Here is a 22,189-nt window from a genome sequence, read left to right on the forward strand (position 1 = left end):
CTGAGTAATTTTAATGATTTATTACTTCAGTGTTACATACAGTTCTTTAATTAATCGTAGTTTAGAAGTGATGTGGCAGAAAAGTAGAGTAGAGCTTTTTAGGTTTGTGTGGATTTAGGTTATAAAATTTTCTTTGAAGGTAGGGTTAGTATTAATCTTTTCAAGGCTGTACGGATTTTATCTTACTTATTACAATGTGTATAAAATTATGTAAATAAGTTTAGTATGTATCATATATCATATTCAGAAATATAAAAAAATATATACATTTCAAAATCTTTCTCAACCTCAAATCACGATACCAAAGCAAATTTACCCTACTCGACTAAAAACAACTGATTTAACAGCGACTGTTTATACACTCATTTGTTTGTTGCCTTTAATAATGACTTCGAAGATCGAAAATCACGAGGAAAAACACCAAAATAATACGGCGCTCTGAACTCAAGACGTGACATCAAACGGCGATTGAGCGATGCCTAATGTCAATAGAAAGATTACAAAGACCCGTGAATTTCGTTGAATCAATTTCGAAACGGTTAATTGGCCCTCGGCAACTTCGGGGAGGTAAGACTATTGAGTCTGAGGCTTTTTTGGCCTTTTTGATGTCCTTCTATCTTTGAGGCTCGTTTAGGGTTGATAGTCCATTTTGTATGTAAGTTGTGGACTTGGTTGTTGCATCTTGAATTTAATGAGTCTACTCTTTGAGGGTTATGCAAACTAGTGGTGCGCTTAAAAGACCGATGACCATTATAAGGAAAGAGCACTTGTAGACGTAGTAAAGAATAAATACACCGAGAAAATGAAAGGAGTATTACATGCAAAATCATAAAAGTATAGCGAGCCAACAGAAAATAGTAGCGAAATATTCGACTTTTAAATTAAGCGTTATGGAAAAACTTTTGCAAAAGCACCTCATTACCATGTTCATGTTTAGTCTACATCAAAACTCTGGATTTAGGACAAGTTTTAAAACAATTTAAATTCTAAAAAACAAATGTTTAATCTAGTTCAATTTGAATTAACGATCAAGCTTCATTGTTCAAGTTACTGTCTTGTTACAACGAGCCCCAAGGAAAATAATCAAGACAAAAAGTACAGCCAAAGAATTTAATTGATAACAAAGAATGTCTTTTAGGGAGAGTTTTTAAAGCAATACCTTTTTTTTCGTATCCGTTACAAACGTAAATAAAAATGTAAATGTAAAAGTATATTATTTTAAGAAGATTTACTTTTTTAATATTCGTTTAGGAGGTCGTTACTAGTCGTTACGCTTTTAGAAGGATCCTTGGTTTTGATTCATTGAACTTCATTTGCGAGCCCAAGCTTTAATTTTAATACGGCCAATGATGATACTATTTTGGTGACCCTTCAGGAAACGGAAATGACAATAATAAAAGTTAGGGGATTGTTACAAATGATTTGATAATTCAGATCAACACCCGCTCCGTTTATATTGAACTCATTTGTCTCACTCTCAATACGAGATTAACAGCATTGTGCCCTGGGAGGACCCGTACCAAAAGGACCATTTTTGTACCCAGTCCCACATGGCGTCGTGCATTTTATCTCAATCATTGTGTCCGCCGGGCCGGTAACTCAGACTATTCGTTTAAAACTTCGAGTGCGGCCGAGGGGACACGTTTAAAACGTCCGTAATCAAATTTGACTCGAGTCTTTAAGGGTTAAAGCCTTCGACTTTGAGCCGCCCTAATAAATTATATTGCCGACAAAACTGCTCCCGAGTGCGACACAGCTCGTTGGTTCATCTAATTGGTCCAAATTTGAGTCGACCCGGCTTTATAATTGGGTCGAATTCGGGTGCCTTATGCGTCTGGAAATTAGTTGAAATTCGAACATTGGCCGGATTAGGAGTGTGTACCGCCACCGCAGCACTAATGCGTCCCCAGTCAAACATACGTAATAAGTTTCGACTCGTAAAGTTAATGAAGATACGTAGACGCGAAAACAAATTCGGTGCCCAAGTTCGGTGGGTTTGACTTTTGAAAGTTTGCGTTTGAATACAGTAAATTCTTGCTTAATTAACGCGCCTGCCGCTCGCGCCGGTTCCGTGCCATAACTTCATCTTGTGTGCCTTTCCTTTGCGTATTATTTCCACGTAAACGCGTTGCCGTTCCCAATTATAGATTCTTCTTGAACACATAGTTCCGAATACACGTTCGTTACGACATATTCGGGAGTATAATAAACAGACATTGTGAATGTGCCAATTTTCTGTTATTTTGCTGGTGGGTCCGGGTACAGGTCGTAAAGTGGAAGACTTTTTTGGCACGTGTCATGTTATTTGCGGAGCTTAGGCCGAGAGTATCCGCAGTCGAAACGTTAACTTAGCGTTTTACGAGTTTCCGTTATAAGGAATTAGAAGTATTTACCATTGTTCAACGAGAAGGAAAACTTACGAATTATCAACAAAGTCACAGTTTGTTCAGAGAATTACTTGACAAAGCGAATTCCTGAAGATTCCCAATTAAAAGCTGAGACACTCGGGCCGTGGAAGTTGGTACAAAGTTCCAAATCTTGGCGGGGCGTTACTGCGAAAGAATTCCTCACTAATTAGTATAAGTTTATGCATTCGGAGGTGGCGCTAGTCCCCCTCCACTAGTTCGGGTGAAGTTTTAATTACTCGCATGCTGATTGGCCGGCGTTACGTCAGTCACGTTCTTTGCTCGAGTTTCGTGTGATGAATTCTTGTTTTTTGGGGTGGATGGTGAATCTTTGTTTTTGCTTTTCTTCTGGGGAACCAAAAGTTGTCTGTACTGAAATGGGCTACACCAACAGTTTTCGCAATGTAATGCTGACATCCATAAATAGCTTGTAGCGTAAACACATAAACAAAACAGGTATTTTAGATAGTACGAATAATATCTAGAAGTTATACAAATGGCAGTTTGATACAACAAATTATGGAGGACTATCAAAGACCTAATGAAACTCAGGCTGACAATAACAATATTAGGGAAAATGTAGCAACATTTCATGCTAGCAGTAGTTATAACAACTAATATAACTCACGACTGCCGTAACTCCAAAAGGCCTTATCTCCCTAAGTTATACATGCAATTACGGCACATATTATTATAGTTATACATACAATTATATTAACATTAGCGTGTCCAGATGTGGCCGGGAATAATATTTTTGCGAAGAGTGCTGTAATGAATTTATCGTGCTCCCAGTCTCGTTTATTACATTACGAGATTGTTTTTGAAGATCTCGAAAAATAACCTGAAGTATTTTTTTATCTTATTATTGTATTTCTAGATGGTTTCAATATTTATTTTAGTGGTTAATAAATCTGATATTAAAGTGTAGCGTACTGTTAAAATAGTTACACTATTTTATTTTAGCTTTGTAAAACGAAATACCCAGAATTTTGAAGAACATAAATCCTTTAAAATAAAATATAGCAGACGCGTTTCTAACCACCAGACTTTCAATATTGACATTTAAGTAACACATTCCATATATTCTGGAAAATTCAGAATTTATGCCTGAACTAACTTCGGCTAACAACCTCGCAGGCTGTCATACAATAACTCATCTCCGAAGCTCTTAATAAAACTCGTCTTATTTACTTTACATTTTCTACCTACCGCGTACTCCTCATTTTATGCAAATCTCGATATCTCGTCAGCTAGGGCTGTGCTATCTGACGTCATGCCCACTTCTGCTGTCGTTTGGGCCCTTAGAAGACAATTCGGAGTTTTGCGATAAGGCTCGGGCCACTGGCTTAGTACGGCGATTAACGTTCAACCCTATCTGGGACAAAAACGCTGGAGATATGCAAAGTTGGAAGCGATTAAAAATAATTAGCCTGCCCGTGGAAGCCTTCGACATGGCTCGAGTCAGTTCTTCAGTTTAGTTGCTTCTGCAGTTCGGTGTATCGCTCTTGGAAAGTTAGGGGCGTTAATTACACTGGCGTTAGTTATGAATAATGGATTGAGAGCCATCATTCGCATAGCCTGTTCCCAACTAGGTTGGTATCCTCATCTAGTTGAACTAGATGTTGTTGAATTTCAGATGGACTGACTGCCGTCTGACCTCAATTCCAATTACTAGGAAAAAGTGGTAGTCAGACCTACGGTATTATTATTACTCGTAGAACATCATGGATATGCACATGATAGGTACGACTGTTGACCGTACTATCTGAGGCATAGAATATTGTAAATATTGTCACGCCTCATTCTGCCTACGGTAAACTTAACACAAACTAGAATGATAAGCTCGGATAGTACTAGTCATTTTGACTATTGCTCTCTATTGACATAATAATACCTGACCTGAATTTAAAGACAAAAAGGTTATAATGTCAGACTTCTAGACTCAGCGGTGTTAGACTTTTCGGTACATCCGAAACAAAATTGAAAATACGTGTTCCACAAAACTCTCCCTTTTTCGAAAGCAAACGCTTATTTTTCCGATGCCAATCCGAGACAAGCGCCATTCTAAAAACAAAAGCGACGAGGCAAGCCGAAGTTGGATTGCGCTTTTTGTGACACTCCCAAGTCTCAGATTAAATATAAACTTTCCCCCCATGTTTGCTTCAGTTACGGCAATATCCGCACAGGCCGTCAACTTGGCAGACGACAATTTGTCAGTTCCCGTGGCACGTCGCCGTCGCGTCGTCGTGTCGTCGACTGTAAACGCAGTTATGTTCGAGGCTTTGTCATATTAGTTTAGATTGGTTGACTGAATGGGAGAAAACGTTAAGTAGTGTTATGATGTTTCTGCTAGCGTAATAAGAGGTGGAGGTACTATAGAAGCTGGTAATTGATTTGTCGTTAAACTGCACTTTTGCGAGTAGGTACCTATAGCAATAAAATTAAATGCTAGAATACGACCGTAAATTCTGAACTACTCGTACCTTCTTTAAGAATATAAAACAATGGTTCGTCAAAGACCCTGACCCTTTCATCGGTTTTGAATTCGTTTTCAATATCACAATTTTCACTTTTCAATGAAATATAATCTAACTGATTCCTAAACCCCTCAGGATCACCCTAGAGTAATCAACCATCATTGAAGTGAACAATTTTTAACACGGAGGGAATTTTTATTTCGTTCATCTCCCACGCGATCTAAAATTGAATTTTCGTGAACTTAGTTTCGAACCCTTTTTCATTGAGCTTTACAGAGGTTTTTACAGAGGTTCGTTGGATTGTCAATTGTTTAGTAGTAAAGAAGTTTTATTACCCCAACGTGCGTATTACTTCAGCCATTCTTTAGAAAAAGCTTTTTCTCTTATATGGCTAGGACCTAGAACATTAAATGCTGAGAAGTTTTTAGTACGAAGTGAGTTCTTGTCTAGTGTCTTTTCTCGTCTGTTTGTCGTGTCTATTATAGAACGTTGAACTATTATAGTGTACTCGTATTGTTACAATAGTCTGGCGGATACAATCGTTTGTAATAATCTTGTTACGGAGATTGCTGGTCAATTTATGATGCTATTAGTGCAACTGGGTAATAAAGCTGAGTATGCTCTGTTGTGTTAAATGAAACTTAGAAATCCTCGCTTCAGTTTTTCGAGAAGAGCTCTCACATTCTCATAACGAAATGAAATTGAAACAGATATGTAAGTTACCAAAAACTGTATTTCTAAACCATCGGCCATTTTGATTAAAACCGCCATTGTCTGCGGCTATCAATGAATAAAGGAATAGGATAAAGGAAAACGGATAGCCAGAGGGCGAATTAAAAAAAATACAGCTACCAGCAAATCCACAAAAGAAATATTACCTATTTCTTTTAGCTGGCAACGCGGTAATCACATTTGCTTTGTTCATTTCGGCCCTTTCATTCGCTTAATCGCGTTATTTCGGACTTTTCTAGAACAATCTTTGTGAGTGTTTAATTTAAGAGCGGTTGCGTTAGCGGGCGCTTTCGGAGATTTATACATCTATGCGTTCTGGATAATTAAAAATGTGGGGAATTTTACTCATTGTTATTTTGATAATACCACCCTTTATTGTGTTTATGTTGCAATGTGGACAGATATTTTGGCTGTCGACGCCGTAGCGGCGTAATCCGGATTTTTGTGTATCCTCTTTTGCAAACATTTGTGAATTAAGGTCATGTGCTGCGTCGGCCATGATGCCAAGATGAGAACATAGTTTTAATGAGTATATGAAACGTTTTATGGCGAACATTATACCAGTAATTGCACGGAGAATGGAGTGTCTTTAAGCGGAGTATGAATACATAATGGGCGACGGAGTTTCTAGAGAATAATTCATATCGCTCGGATCATTTCTTAGGAAAATGGAAAACTTATAAAGCCTTGTAAATATTTATGGCGTTTAACACAGTGGGCACATTGACTTAGCAACTAAAATCATGCGTGTTAAAGAAATATTTTTTTAGCTAGAGTTTCGTTAGTAGATCATATTCTTATGGCCATGCGATTCATTGGCCTTCAAGTCAGGAACAACTAAAGCCTCTCACTTTGACGTCTTTCCAGATGACTCAGATAGTCGGACTGGCATTACGAGGATGCACCTGTCTCCTTTCAAAGTTTAGCACGGTTCAGTTTGGTCTAATTGACATTATCAAACGTGACTGGAATTCAGTCTAGAGAATATTTACCAAGACATCACGTTACAGGAAAATGATTCTTATTACGAACCTATAAGAACGAAAATCACACATGTATGTTACGATATATACAAATTTACCTTTCTGCTTATAACTTAGACCACAGGTTATATGAAGCATGGAAGGAAGGAAACAAGCAAAAGACGACGCAACAAGATAGTTGCAGAGGAAACTGAATATAGATAATTTACTATTGATTTCATATAACATTATATTGCGGCTAATAAAATGGGGCTGACCAGTAAAATGGTTCAGATTTATCGTTTTGCGAAAAAAATATTGGAATGTATTTGGGTAATAGTAATCATTTAGGTGGTCATTTTAAGTTCTATCTTTTCTTTCTCACTGATTTTGTCGTTTCAGAATGTTTGTCTGTTTAGCCTTCACGATAAAACTGCTGAACCAATTGATATTATATTTGCCAAGGACTATATTTGTATATGCTTTTTTATTTATTTATTTATTTAAAATACTTCTTGCACAAATAGTACAATGGCGGACTTAACGCCTTAGGCGTTCTCTACCAGTCTACCTTTCGGTGGCGGAGAGAAAGTGTTGGTAGGTGCAAACAAATCCGAAAAACGAGTATGGAACATATACCTACATATATTACAATACACAAATAAATTAATAATAATATATATGTATATATATAACTATATAAAATTATTTAGGTTTGGGGTACAGGTTTTACAAGTCCCTCGATACCTGTGCGAACTAAAATCTTCTTTTGAGTATCTGAGAATTATAAGACAGTAATGCAAAATGAAATCTTCCGTAATTTTGATGAGACTGTTCTAAATATAACTTCTCGTAATATTCCCTAGGACTGGCTGTCAGTTCTTCATTCGCAAAGTCTAACAAAGACGACTATTATTATAATTTAGGCTCACGAATGATCCATCTGCCATCAGTACCAAAATATGTTCTCCACAAAGAAAAGTATTTTCAATTTTCTTGACATGATACCAGAATAGCTATTTATTACACAGAAATAACTTTCGTTCACGAACAGTATAAATAATTGTGTAATTTTGTACTATTCAATACAGCGTTGTGCAAAATTTGGCCTTTTTAGGGAAACATAGCGGGCCTACATGCTTGGTTCACGAATAATAGGCGTGATGACAGGGTTAAAGAAAGTGATTCTAATTTTTTTCCTGGCTCATATCTAAATCATTTTTTGATGAAAAATATATTTTTTGGTAAACTAAAAGGCGGACTAATTTGTTTTCAATAACTCACCATAAGTATTTATTGTCATGAAACCTGGACTTTAAAGTCTGAAATAACCAACCCGCATTGAGCAAGCGTGGTGATTAACGCTCAATCCTTCTCCGTGTGAGAGGAGGCCGCAGCCCAGCAGTAGAACTATAAAAAGGCTGATGACGATGATGATGATGTTGCTTATTGTTACATTGACTGTAATTTTATACTATTAAATACAGCGTTAACATTCTACAAGTCTTAGTAACATTGTTCAAAGTTTTGCCTTGTTATGGAAAAATGTCGGGCATGCCTAAATAAATGTATACGGAACACTCATGAATATGTAACTGATTAAGAAGGTATACATGTTTTAATTTACATGCTGATCAAGGAATAAAACATAAAGGATTTAATGAAGAGATGGCTATTGGAGTTTGTTTGTTTTTAGAGGGGTGACTTTTTATCCGACTTCCCGAAAATTGAGGTTTGTCTCCATTCAGATGTTTGTTTTAATGTTTGTGAAGTTTGAAGAGAATTTATACATAGTAGGCGTTTTGCTTAATGGTCTTAAAAGTAGCTTTTACTCTACACACACGAAGGATTAATTAGTCTGTTCGAAAGCGAAAGTCTCAGGAACTATAGAACAATTCTATCAGTGGTAGTAACGATTGATTGTTTGATTCAAATAGGCTCCAGAACTACTGATCCGATTTTATTCATTCTTTCACTGTTAGGAAGCCACTATATCTGTGCTGAACGTCGGCTATGTTTTATCCGGATACGGGTAGAAGTTTTCCCGGGACGCGGGTGAAACCGCGTGGAACAGCTAGCATCGAATTAAAGACGATTTATAAGAACAAAGACACAACTTTTAATCCACATTTTTTATAAACTTCTAGAACGCGGAACAACAAAATAAACCTTACATAACACAAATAAAAAACAACATTCTTCGACTGTGTACATGTATAAATCCAAGTGCATACTGACGTCATACTCTTAGCGTTTACTCTGAGTGCAATGCAACGTGACCCGATAGGCAATGCACCTTTGTTTGTGCCCATTACGCGAACTGCACACGTACTTCTGAGAAATATAACGCATAAACTGGGAATTTTAATGTACTGGTAGTAAGTTTTAAGTCAATTGCAATGAGATTTACTGGACTGCTGGGGTGAAGTGTGAATCATGTTCGAAGCATTTTTGGCGCGAGATGCGTTCGATTTTAGAATAATTTGAATATCGAATGTGTTTTTTTTTAGTTTGTTGCGGTCTAGAAAGAGGTTGTATCATTATTTGTGTGCGGACAGGCACGTGGTCTTAGACAGAATTTTCCCACCCGCTAGAAATTAGAGCCATGTTAAGCTCAACAATGACGATATTATATCCATAACGTGTATGAATGTTAAATATCACATTAAAGTAGTTGAATTTGTAATTGCTATCACGGCTCGCACTTAATTGTAACGCTCAAAATGTTATTGTCATTCCCATGTTAAAGAATTTTAATAAAACTTGGACAACTGTATCGAAATTAAAACGTTTTAACATAATCACATTCAATTTAAACATTCTTGAAACGTTTACAATATAAACTTTTTATTGCCTATTCGAAAAAGGAAGCCAGACAATCGAATTAAAAAAATATCATTCGAACAAACGCTTCCATTTTCAAATTTAAATTGTCTAGAGCCGCCCACCTGGCAATGATGTCATTGGATTAGTGCTGTTCCCCAGTGATTGCGATCGAATTGAACATCGATTCGATCTTGGTATTCGTTATTGCTTTATTCGAATAGTTTGCGACCCGTTCGCGTGTTAAATGACCACAATTCATATTGAATTATGTGACTTTGTCTCGTTTAGTTTTGTTTATAGGCATTCGTGTTGTTTTATTGTAATAAAGAGGCGTCATATTTACGATATCATATTTTTGGTTGATTATGTTTTTGGCGCTAATGGGTTAAGCGTATAATTATGATTTAATTGACAAACGGAATATATCAATTTAAAGCATTTATAGAGATATATCTTCTCAATTCTATTTTTAAACGTCTATGTGACGTATAAATCTAATATGACATCACTGCAATGCGAACGCGACAATTTTTTGCCATCAGACTCGATCTGCGTTAGTCATTAAATTGCAATGCGACTGGCAAGATTTATAGAACCGCTACTATTGAAGTTACAACTCTATTTTTAGAACGATAAAGTTCAAATTTCGTGTTTGATTCCCATTGCAAAATCATAAAGCTAGTTAGTGTGACAAATCAGACGGGAATTAGAGCCTTGATAAAAATGGCGATTGAAAAAGTTTCGCATTACGTAAAGTAAAATTGAAATTGAAAATTCTTTAAACTATGGAAATATTATTTTAACTTTGTAGCTTCGTCTGGATATTTAATGGCCAATAGTTAATAGTTTTCAACATTTTGTACCTACATACTGGCTTCTATTTTTTCAGCAATATTTTACCACTATGTAGAACAAAAAGCAATGATATACCATACGAAATAAAATCAAACATTTAAAAAGTTATTTTAAGTAAAGGGAGCAGAAACACATCGCGAAATTCGGGCACAGAAATGGAAAACATAACCTTTTAAAAATAAACCGTATTCAATCGCTATTTAATAAAGTCTGTTTAGTCTGCCCTGCGAAGTGTGGTCAGCGATTCTTTTGTTTCGACATAAAAAAGTAAAAACAAGCTCTGAGCTCGTAAAAATGTAAATTACTGTAAAATCGTGCGTGCTGCAGTGTGCAGTATGCAGCCGCTGCACCGCCGCCATGTTTGTCCCGCGATATTTTTCTCCTCACAAAATTAACTTTCTTATTTCCTTACATTGTTGGTCGTGCGTTATTAAAAATAGACCCTTTTTGTTTCAATTGTGGCTTTATTATGAAGTAAGAGTTTAAATTAACTTTTCTAGAATGCTTGTTAGGTAAAAAATACTGTTTTAACTAACTTCAGCTGCGTGTTGGTAAAGGCAAAGTGAAAATGCTTTTAAGTGAAATAACGCAACATTAAATAGTTGAAGATCGCTGAAAATGCAAAACCATTTTCTTTCTTGTAATAAAAACTAGATAAATATTATAGCGTGGTAAAACACGTCGCTTGAATGGTAAATGAACAAAGGGTTAGAAATCAAAAGATTTCTAGTTTCTATTCTAATGAGGTGACCAACTGACCACAGATTGCAACGCGACTTCGCACGTTTCTAATATATGCGGCTTTGCGATATTATGCTGCTACATCCCGCATAGACAATCGATTTAGATCATCGAATAATTTTATCGTCATTTGTATGATATCGATCATCGATAAACAAAATATTTTAGTCGCATTTCTATCCTACTTTGACGTTTCCGAAACGCTTCTAAATTATCGATCAAAGTCATCGAGCACTGCGTAACATAAAAGGCTTTTCACACACCTATAGTTCGGCCATTCAGAGAATGCGTTCCTGACACGTCGCGATTGAACTGACGACGTAACTTTGCAATGGCGTTGCAGTTACGATAAAAATATTTTTGCTGGTTGTTTACCGTTTTAACAATTGAGGAGCATTAAAACAACATTATTATATCAATAATCAATGAATGTTATAATTTTGTGCCAAACTGAGTGTCAAATAACTTGGTAAACAATATTTTTCTAAATCTATACTGCGCTATTACAAGGTTATGTCAGCGGTTTATATTTTGTAGTGCTGTGCTAAAAATAACAGGCAAGTATCGTAATCTGTTCTTATACAGTTATAATATAAAATAATACGTTTTGATTTTCTTTTTAAGAATTGGAAAATAATGGACTATAAGACTTAATTATAACTTTTATGAAATATAAAAATAAAACTATGACCAAACCGCATTTTTATACTTAGATTAAAAATGGTAACCCCAAATGGCGTTATGGGCCGCCATTTTGTGACGCTAAAACAGTCGTCCGTTGTCGTTTCGTGCGCATAGACCACGTTTTTCAAGTGTTTTCGATCTGTTTTTATTTGATTACCCGGCTTTTGTTAGACCGAGATATCAGGATTGATTCTGTTATTGATAATAATATAATTATACATGTAGGCGAAGATGATGATGAAGACACCACCTCCTCAAGCAAATCGGAGTCTGATTAATATTCTGTTCGCACATTCAATTCAATGTACTTGTAACAAAGAATAAATAAAACAATTTTATTATATGAATATTACCTTTTTTTGGTTTCCACTTAAATAACTAAAATATAAAACAAATGATTCCGCCAATTTAAAACGAAAATAATCTTAAAATAATGCGGCGGTTCATTTTGAAGGAACGGTAACGAACTCAGTGTTATGTTGTGCCCATCACTAGTCGTGACTAACTGATAGGTGTCAGGAACGCATTCTCTGAACGGCCGAAGTATAGTACATCCTCGGGGCATTTCGTCCCCATTCAGCTGAAACAAAGCATGGCTCGACTTTTAGCAGGGTTAATTAAAATGTCAACGGCACTTATTAATCAAAACGACAGTCGTTCGGACGGTTTAGGCGCGTCCTTTTGTTGCTTACGTTGGTAGCATTGAATTTAGTGTTGAAGTTTCATGTTTGTTAGGTTGGTAGTGATGTATGGAACGGTCCGCTTTGTTTGAATTTGGAATGCCTTGGAAATTGGCATGGGATTCAATGGCCAGTGTTTTTAGCAGTGCGACTTGGTTTACAACACCTGTTTTCAGAATTGAGTTTGTTACGTGTTAGGTTTATTTATTTCTAACAGATAGTTGGCTCTATATAAATAAAGGTGGTAAAAATAGCGAAATAACAGGTATTTTACTGCATATAAACTCATCTAAAAAGTAAAATATAGACATACCAATTTCGCTAATAAATAGGATTTCTCCAAGATTAACTTCTTTAGCTTTTAATTACCTTTCGTTTGATTGGTAGCTATTACCTGATTTGCGTCTAAAGCAATTTACAAGGGGAGAAAAACAATTATTTTTCATTTCCCATTCGATTCTCCGAAGTCTCATTTCCGAAAAACGGATGTAAGGGGGGATTAGGAAAAAATAATTCTCGTAATGAAGGAAAGGAAAACTTATCAATTTTTAATTAAGTTTCTTCTTTCATTTGTAGCTATAAATACTTCTGTTATACTACAATTAATATCACAAATATAGAAGGGAACAAACGGGATTTATTAATATTTCCTTTACTGACCCAAAAACGATCATCTTTTATACATTTACACAGCATGTTGTTATTAAATAAATGATCGCACCCACATCACTCGTGCAGCCAGTAGGATAGCTGTGACGTTGTGGCTACGTCATCAATCACACGGGTCGCGGGGAGGGGGGGGGGGGAAGGATATAAGGTTGTGTCCTCGGTAGGCAAACTTTTAGCAGCCGACTTTGCGGCGTATCAGTTTAGTATGTACATCCTTCCATATGGTGTTTTTTCAGTTTGCTAGTGCTGCGCTCAGTTTGCGCAGTTTGCAGGGTTACGTGCGCCGACTCACAGCAAAAGCAGTTCCAGTCGGTGCGGTGGGCGGCGAGATGATTGTTCACCGGCACTAGTGTGATCGTTGACAGGTGTCTCAAAGAACCCGAAAACCTTGTTATTTCACCCGTAAATGATCATTTTGGTAAAGTCCACCGTACCTATTTAACCTAGAAGAAAGCGCCAAACCTAGATGCATTGCAAGATGCTCTCTGCTCATCTTTCCTTATTCCATGGTTCCACTTCTTTTCGGTTAACAGTCGGTCGCTCACAGTTTGCCTACGGCCTTAAGGCCTCGGCCTCGAATTTTGTATATACATATGGACCGGCCCTCGAATACAGCGGCGCGGGAGCGGGCAACGAGCGGTGCACTCGGTGACCGCCCGCGCCGCCGCCGCTGCCGCCCCGCTGCCCGCAAAATTCGAGGCCGAGGCCTAATAGGCGACATTGCCGTGCGGGGGCATTCTTCATTAGTGAATCGCCGAGAGCCGACGCTAACATATTAATCATAATAGGTCTTCAGCCATATTACTCTCGGCGTTTTCTTCTCATTGGTTCAGTAATGAGTCCTCGAAAAGTCGATTGATATTAATCTGAGATATTGTAATAAAGTATATTTGGTTTACTTTGTGAACTATCGTAATATCACCGATTGGATAAAATCTAAGAATAGTCTTTGGTATTAATTTACTTAGTCAACTTTAATTTTGATTATAATATTATGTTAGCCTACAAAGGTAATCAAAACATTTATTTGGACTACAGAAGTTCTAGACTGCTGTCAGATTTCACTTTCTATTCTGACATTTATTACAGCAAAGCCCATTTATAATTACTACTCCCAGGCTACTAAAATTCTCCATTAAAGTGTGACATAACTACAATATTAATACCTTTGTCCTATATAGATACAGCCCAGTCAATTCTTTTAAATAGAATAATTTCATTTCGTGTCATCGATAGCAGTTGATTTAAGGCTTTCTTTCCTTTGTTCGGAAGGCTTATTCAATTAACTTTGAGGTATGAAACCAAAAGTATGATAAATCATCACCGGGTATAAAATATCTTTCTATAAAGGATTGTATTTGTCCCTGATTGGTGGGCGGGTCGCTCTGCGGTTATTGGTTTGCAAATGCTACCCAAAATAATATTATTACGCTTGAAATATACTGTTCAAATAAATTACAGGTGTTTTCTAGGCTTTTTATTCTCAGTAAGCGTAGATTTTAGGCTTTATTTATTACACTTTTTCTCTTTTGTGGCTTCATTATAGTATTTTATGGCAATTGAGCGCAAAGTTTTGTTGGAAGAAAACATAGAGGTGTTATTACTTTATTTTAGTAATAATTTGAAACTTAGACGTACCTAACTTAAAAAGTACAACTGTTTTTATGTAGCGATAAAAAATATAAAAGTCAGTACATCCAGTAGGTGGGAAAAAATCGCAACTATTTATGGATTGAAAAACAGAACCACATAGGTGTCAAGCCGCGAAAACCAAACAGACCCAACTCACTCACTTGACCCACTAAACTTCCACTATACAGGGTGACGAACAGCTGACATACTATTTTCACTCCACACGTAGATTAAGCCAGCCCAACCATGAAAACGAAACGCAATTTTCAATATCTGTTACCGTTTTTTTTTCACGACGGGTAAAAGTTTTCACTTGCAAGCAACAATGTATTAGGCATTTATCGATATTAGCAACAGTGCCCCTTCAGAAGTTACTAGGCGAGGGTGATACGAACACCGAAAGAAGTTGGTAGCGCGTGACTTGACTTCTTAATTCACCCCTACTATGGGTTTTTTGGGGTATTGGAGTTTTATTGCAGAAAAAATGGAGCGTTTTTTTTTATTTATGAGGCAAAAAGGAATGCGTTGTATCAATATAGAATTTTATTCAATATCTGTATTTTGTATTGTTATTTATCACGAATAGGGTTCTTATTATTATCAGTCAAATTGTAGACTTTTTGAGAAAATTCTGGTGAGAGTATATTAATCATAATATACATACAACATTTTTGAATTAATCAATTTAATTGAGCAATCCGTACATTGAATTATACTCATTATCTACAGAGTGATTAAATTTACCACTAATTTTATCTGAAGTTTCCTTCTGAACAGTTTTCCTCCACACACACGATTTATATTACCCTCGCAAAATAAAGTTTTATCCTTCGACTTCCCAAAGTACGGGGCTCCAACAAAAATTGGCGGGTACGCGACAATGCAAGCGTAAAGTGGGGTGACTGAAACGTACTATTTTACTAAAGTAATTCACTTGTTTGAACTCGTAGGGAATTTGCGAAATAAAAAGTTCAAAGTATTTCCAGTAAAATGTTTGTTGGAGCACTTTATGGGGCCTTGTTCTTAGTAGTTTAGGTTCTTTCGTTAAATAACTCTGTATACAAGATCGTCTATAGGTACTAATGTAATAAAGGAAATATTTTTTTTCTTTGTACCCAATGACCCCAACAGTACTGGGCCTATTTAAAAAATATTTCACAGTTGAAAAGCTAGACTCTTCCCGAGTACCATAGGCTATATTTTATCTCAGTTAGAAGTTCCCACCGCGATAACGCGGGAAAGTTTTTGTATAAAAATAAAACGTAGTACTATGGTTGTACTATGACATGACAAACCATGAATCATAGTATTTTTCACCCTAGTTTGCGTGTATACTATACACGCCATATTTACAACCGACTAATTTGATTACTCACTCAAGTGCTAATTTTTGTTCAAGTACCAAAAAAATACATTCAGTAGTTTCCTTTAATATATAAAAAAGTCCGCGTGACCTGTTTGTAAGGATATAAAATAAAATATAAAAGGAACATTTCACAGGGGAGGTTTGCGTGCGATAGGCCGTTGATCGCGACCGACGATAGTTCGCACGCGAGGCGCCTGCGCACTCGCGACGTAGCTGACACTTTGACTGATCAGCCCACTGTCAGATTACTTTAATTTATGTCCAAGATGGCTGCTATTGTTTTGTTTTACTCCTTAACAAGGAAGTTATTTGAATGAAACTTCTCTGAGTAATAGGTACTTCAAAACAATTAAAGCGTAGTGTTACTAACTGACAAAATCATTCGGCAACCCTGTTATTATTACGTTAATTTTGCCCCACCCGGAAGGAGAAATTATGGGGTTATCTTGCTACGACAGCTTGAATTATATGCACATTTTGGTTCCATAACAATTAACCTCGCCAATATTACTGGGAAACAGTGGGTACTCTGTCATCATACTTTACTCGATGACGACATATTGCGTGATACGTTTCGACAACATATATTAATTCAATTAACGTAACGTGTTCAGTACTTACCCAAAATAATTAACGATTACATACAAACCCCTCAAGTGGCGCATTCGATTCTTAATGACAGCTGTCACATTTAACGTAAAACGTCCGCGAGTGAATCGAGAATCGAATAATGATCGATGTTTTTTTCACAATCCGAAATGCCATTTAATTCATGTAAACATCGCGCGAAGGAACTCGCGATCAATGGACAGGGATTGCGTAATAAATTCTCTTTAACACGTAACGAGACATCGAATACGAGTTTTTGTACAATCGAGTTCTGGATTCGGAATGTCAAACGTCAAGTTGACGTTTTTAAAAAAAATGGCGTTCCATTGCAACATACCCAGCTTATTAAGCCATCTTGTTTTTTACTCGAATAAACCCCGACTTTACTGAATGGAAACGTTTTTATTTTAATAAACTGGTTTATTTATACCAACAGTTTAATTGGTGAACAAGAACTGACACAAAAATATTTTGTTACGTGAAAAATAAATATGCAATCGCAAAAATCAATTTTTTTTTTTATTGATATTGTAATTGACCGCACACTTTACATCTTTACGGATCAAATTTTTTGATTTGTTATTTTTATGTACTATTCATAATAAATAAATTAAAATAAAATTCGACTTCAAGGTGAACTCAATTTGACACGAAACAACAGTTCAAAAGTATCCCAAATCAGGTCCAAAACAAAAGCGACCAGGTAAACAATCCTTGGCCATAAATATTAAAAAGCTCGAACATTAGCTAGCCGAATTTGTCATCGAGTGCCTGAACAAAGCCGCCATGATTGAATCGGATAGACAAGACAATGCCACTATTGTTTTATAACTAGCTGAGGTAAGGTTCACTACTCCTGGAATGGTTGAGTACCCCTGGTTCGGAGGGATACTCAACCTTTGTGTTGTCAATTTATCGATGGAATGTGGTGATAGAAATTAGAGACAAATGAAGCTGCGATATTCTAAATTCTAATGTGCAGCAGCTCTGATACAATGTCATTATTGTTTTATAACTAGCTGAGGTAAGGTTCACTACTCCTGGAATGGTAAAGTACCACCCCTGGTTTGGTTTTGAGAGATTGAGTGGGATAGTCAACATTTGTCTTGTCAATTCATCGATGGAATGTGGTGATAGAAATTAGAGACAAATTAAGCTGCGATATTCTAAATTCAAATGTTTAGAAGAGCTCTGATATAATGGGTAGGTAGCAAGTGAATGCATTTATTCGGCCAGTGATAAGGAGATTATTTAGAACTTTTTAGTATAAAGTCGAGTTTTGGGTCTATGAAGCCTGATTATAAGCCTTAGAACAATAGTTCCAAAACCGGGGCAAAGGGCAGGGCAGGATTTAACACTTAGCCATGTCATAGTGTAGTGTAACTTACTATCATTATTCTGAAAAAAAAAAGTTTCCATAATTAAGAGTAACATTCCTTGCAGGTTCATAGATTGAAGTCAAGTGAATGCGTCTGAGTGATTCTCCAAATAGACGAACTGTTTATACATATTGAGTGTTTGTCTGTTTTATTCCGTGCATTTATCAGACGACCTCAATATTAAGGAATTTGCGGCGTGCAGGCTTAATGTCTGGTTACGTTGCCTAGTTATACAAACTGTAGGTAATAGATGTAATATGCATACGTAATATAATGCAGTTAGTGGAAATACCCAAGTGGCTAATGAATTATGAATCTTTGGCAGGTAACAAAAAAATGTTTTAGCAGACTTCCCAAAAAGGTCTCAATTTAGAGGTTTGTCTTATATTTATTGTATTTTTTTTTTGATATGGCAGCAAACTTGTAACGTTGAGATTTATTGCAATTTTGAAATTCATTATTTATTTCGAAAGAGTCAGGTACTCAATTTTGAAGTTCTCTATATGAAATAAAAAAACTCCCCTAGCAAAAACAGAGCTACTCAACCAAAATAATTGCGGAAACTTTTTGGACATTCCAAAATCGAATCTGTATTCCCATTCCCAGGACAGGAAGTTATATCAAATTCAGTATTTCCTATTGTCTTCGATATGCATCCCCCTGTATAACAAGTTTAGGGTAAACACCCTGTATCTGTTCTATTGTCACTCTGGGGGGATGATTCGCTGTGCATCGGGCAAATATTTCCGGGTACATGGTTTTTTTTATTTATTTATATTTTATTCGGAAATGTTTTTGTTTATCTGTTGTGGTTGGCGTTATTTTTATTTGATGGCTAAAATATTTTAGGCTGAGTTAAGGGATTTTTTGTGACAAGGTGATAAAGATATATTAATTAAATTTTGACAAAAAAAAACACTTGAAAGGATTTCAATGAATGATGCAATTGGAGTCACGTTAGTAACCAATTAATTCAGTGTAATACCTATTTCATACAGTATACAAGACATTTACGTAGAAAATGCTGATTCATTGCAATAGCAAAACCTGCGTAATTTGCGAGTGGTTAATAGTATGACGCCAATCGCAATAGTTACCTAATAAAAATAAAAATATAGTTCAAAAATTATTATAAAAAATATCTCCACAGGATTTGAACATTCAAATCACATCAGAGACGCGTCAATCTTCGCATAAATATCTGGGAACCGCGATCGAAACGGGGGCTATCGGGCGCAAGTCGATAGCGATCGCGACGAACGTTCGACACTCTAATACCGGTAATGGAAGTCGACACGGGCCGGCTCCGTTCGATTTTCCGAATCGTTTGCGCCGAACGCCTGCCGAACGAACGCGAGATAACGAGAAATGTCTCGACTATCGCTTTATGTGCACCGTACGAGATTTTGTAAAGATTATGCATCCTATTACCCTATTATAGGCGTTCTAGTTTTAAATAGGGGCTGTTTTGAAAGTGGAACGTTTCGTTCTACGATAGAGTTCTTTATCGTGCGACCTACTTGCTTATTTAGTTAGGGAACTTCTGAAGTTGGAACTAAGTGTTGTAACGATTTCAGATGGTTTGAGAAACTAACGAATTTGCTGGTATGACGTCTGTATTTAAAGGTCCCTAGCTTTTTAAATACTGAAAATCGCGACTAATAAATTATTAATTAACGAATTATATGCGTAAACTGAAAAATACTCACCAGGAAAATTCTCTAAGAAGAACAACGGTCATCCCCGCTAAATCTGTAAGAAAGAAATAAAAACATTATTAAAATCCAAACCAGTTTAAATTAAGCCAACATTACTTGGGTACTTATAGGTATTATTTTAATTACTTAATGACTAAGTTTACATAAAACCTAACATCTAGTCATAGTGGTTAGCTGCATCACGCTTAGCCATAGCAAGAAATTTTCCACTGCTCTATAATTTAAATCAAACCATTTATATGCAATTCACTAGATAATATTACATTCATCCATTCATCCATCCATTACCACATAAATCTTAGTTAAAGTATAGGTATAATTGTAGAATATTGTCAGTATGTACTTGATGACATCACCAACTTCGATGTAAACAATACAGTAGGTAGGTTCAGGCTGTCTTTAAAGCTTAGAGTGCACTAAAATATTGTTGCAGAAGAACCAGTATTAAAAAAGGTGATTACAAAAAAACACAAACATTCTCAAGTCTAAGAAACACTATGCTAAAAACCACATCAAAATCAGTTCATCCTAACGTAAGAGAATCGCGCACAAACATACATACGGCTTAAAATGAGTTTGTTGTGTCAATATCTGAACGGGAAACTTGAACATCATATACTTTACATATCAGAATAAAATATAGGCTACAATACAACGTATTTACCTAAAGAAGCGAAAGATATCCTCGTTTTCAGCAGTTTCAAGAGTTAACCTAGTTTTTGTCTGTTCCCTTCATTTAAAATCTGTGTAGCTATATAGTGGAACTTCTGTAGTTCTTATTGAATGGGTTTCCTAAGTATGTGAGACTGAGACCCACGCTCCGAAGACAAAAGACTGCTATTAATCACCTTATTGTGTTCTGCGTTTACAAAAGTAGGTAGCTGGCTAAAAAGGAGTTTGGGTAAACAAATGTCGATCGAATTACTAAGTGGTAGGTAGGTTTGATTTGTAGAGAGAAACCCAGCAAAGAAAGATAAAGTAATTTTTTATATGAATAAAATAACAAATATAAGTGCACCTTTATCTATGTGCAATTAATTATTTACATATCCATTTTCACATCTAAATTCGGGCATTTCTTGTATTTGCTAATAATATATTTTAGGTATTATTTTATTTTTAATAAGTCATGCAGCAATTGCAACATCGTACTAAATGTCATGCAAAATTAAACTTAAAACTTTAAACAATTGTAATATTGAATCAATATGATCATTAAAAAGCACATATACCTAATTCGATAAAAATATGTAGGTAAATACAAACTATTAATAATTTATCATCATTACAAACACGATGCAAGCATTAACTTTTTCATTGCGTGCATCGACATTTTAATGCTTGCTTTATCACTTAATGCGTTTTATTACTCCAACAAAGGTATAAAGTGATCGTTTTGCAATACTTAAAAAGGTGACAAAGACTAGTAATGATATCATAATTATGAGATCATTTTAGATTAATAGAGGACTTGTGTAACATGATTATTTTGTGGTTTATGTTGCACACGATTTTGTAATTAGCTGCATCTTTGTAGCTTAGATAAATCTCAGTATAGGTAGCTTTTTGCCAACAGAAGATGTTGAAAGATATAGAATGATGGAGGATCATAACATTGCTTTTGATATAAAAGCAGTATATCAACTGAAACTCACACTGCATTCAAAGTTGCTTTATTGTGAACTGTATGTCTGTGGTAGGACCGAAGTATTTACTTATATTTAGTTACGCAAACTTCTTGAAGACATTGCAAATTGATAAACAACACCACCAACAGCCAAAACGAGACTTTGTTTATCGGTCTTTTCTACCTTATTTTTCCAGAATTTCCCAACAAAAACCTTAAGACCACACGCATAGCGAGCACGCGGTAATTAGAAGCACCGCATGTCATTACTTGCTTCGCAAATGTTAATGCAACGTGGACGGCATTATGCGGAGTCGCGCGCCACCACTTATATTATGCAATAAACCTCCAGGTGAGCAAGCCAGATTCTACTTTGTTGATGAAAGTGATAATGTTCGTGGTTCTGTTTTGGTTTAAGTTGTTTAGGTCTTGTAGGCTAGGTGCACTTTTGGACACGTAGTTTTAGATGTAGAGTAATACCTCATTCATTTAGGGTTCGACAAAGATAAAGTACTGTTTAAGAGTCACCTCAAACTTTATGGCATCTAGATGGCAAAAGAAGAACGAAATATCAATCAGCCTTTGCCTTAATGAATTAACAAGGCTTTGTTTTTCTGTTACTACTTCTCCCCCAATTGTAAGTAATGGTCCACTGGACCTCATGGATGACAACAAAAGCCTCAATTATAGAGATATAGAAAAACATGCAATCTCGCGAAATACCAGGGGTGCATAACATAACAGGCTGACATGCCATAGCTTAGTTAATCAAGGCGTTGCTAATCCAACATCGTATTTGTCCGGGCAGCCCGCGACATTACTCCCGT

General features: G+C 36.1%; 1 protein-coding gene across 2 annotated transcripts in view; it reads right to left on the reverse strand.

Annotated features, from left to right (window-relative positions):
• The window catches only part of LOC124645790 (leucine-rich repeat-containing protein let-4-like), a 243,403-nt gene that overhangs the window by 151,221 nt on the left and 69,993 nt on the right, over positions 1-22,189 (reverse strand). For both annotated transcript variants that reach the window (XM_047185688.1, XM_047185687.1), the window contains exon 2: positions 19,727-19,769. The gene's annotated coding sequence lies outside the window, so the exon portion shown is untranslated. The remainder of the gene's footprint in view (positions 1-19,726; positions 19,770-22,189) is intronic.

The sequence above is a fragment of the Helicoverpa zea genome, chromosome 3, assembly GCF_022581195.2.
Source record: "Helicoverpa zea isolate HzStark_Cry1AcR chromosome 3, ilHelZeax1.1, whole genome shotgun sequence".
Lineage (NCBI taxonomy): Eukaryota > Metazoa > Arthropoda > Insecta > Lepidoptera > Noctuidae > Helicoverpa > Helicoverpa zea.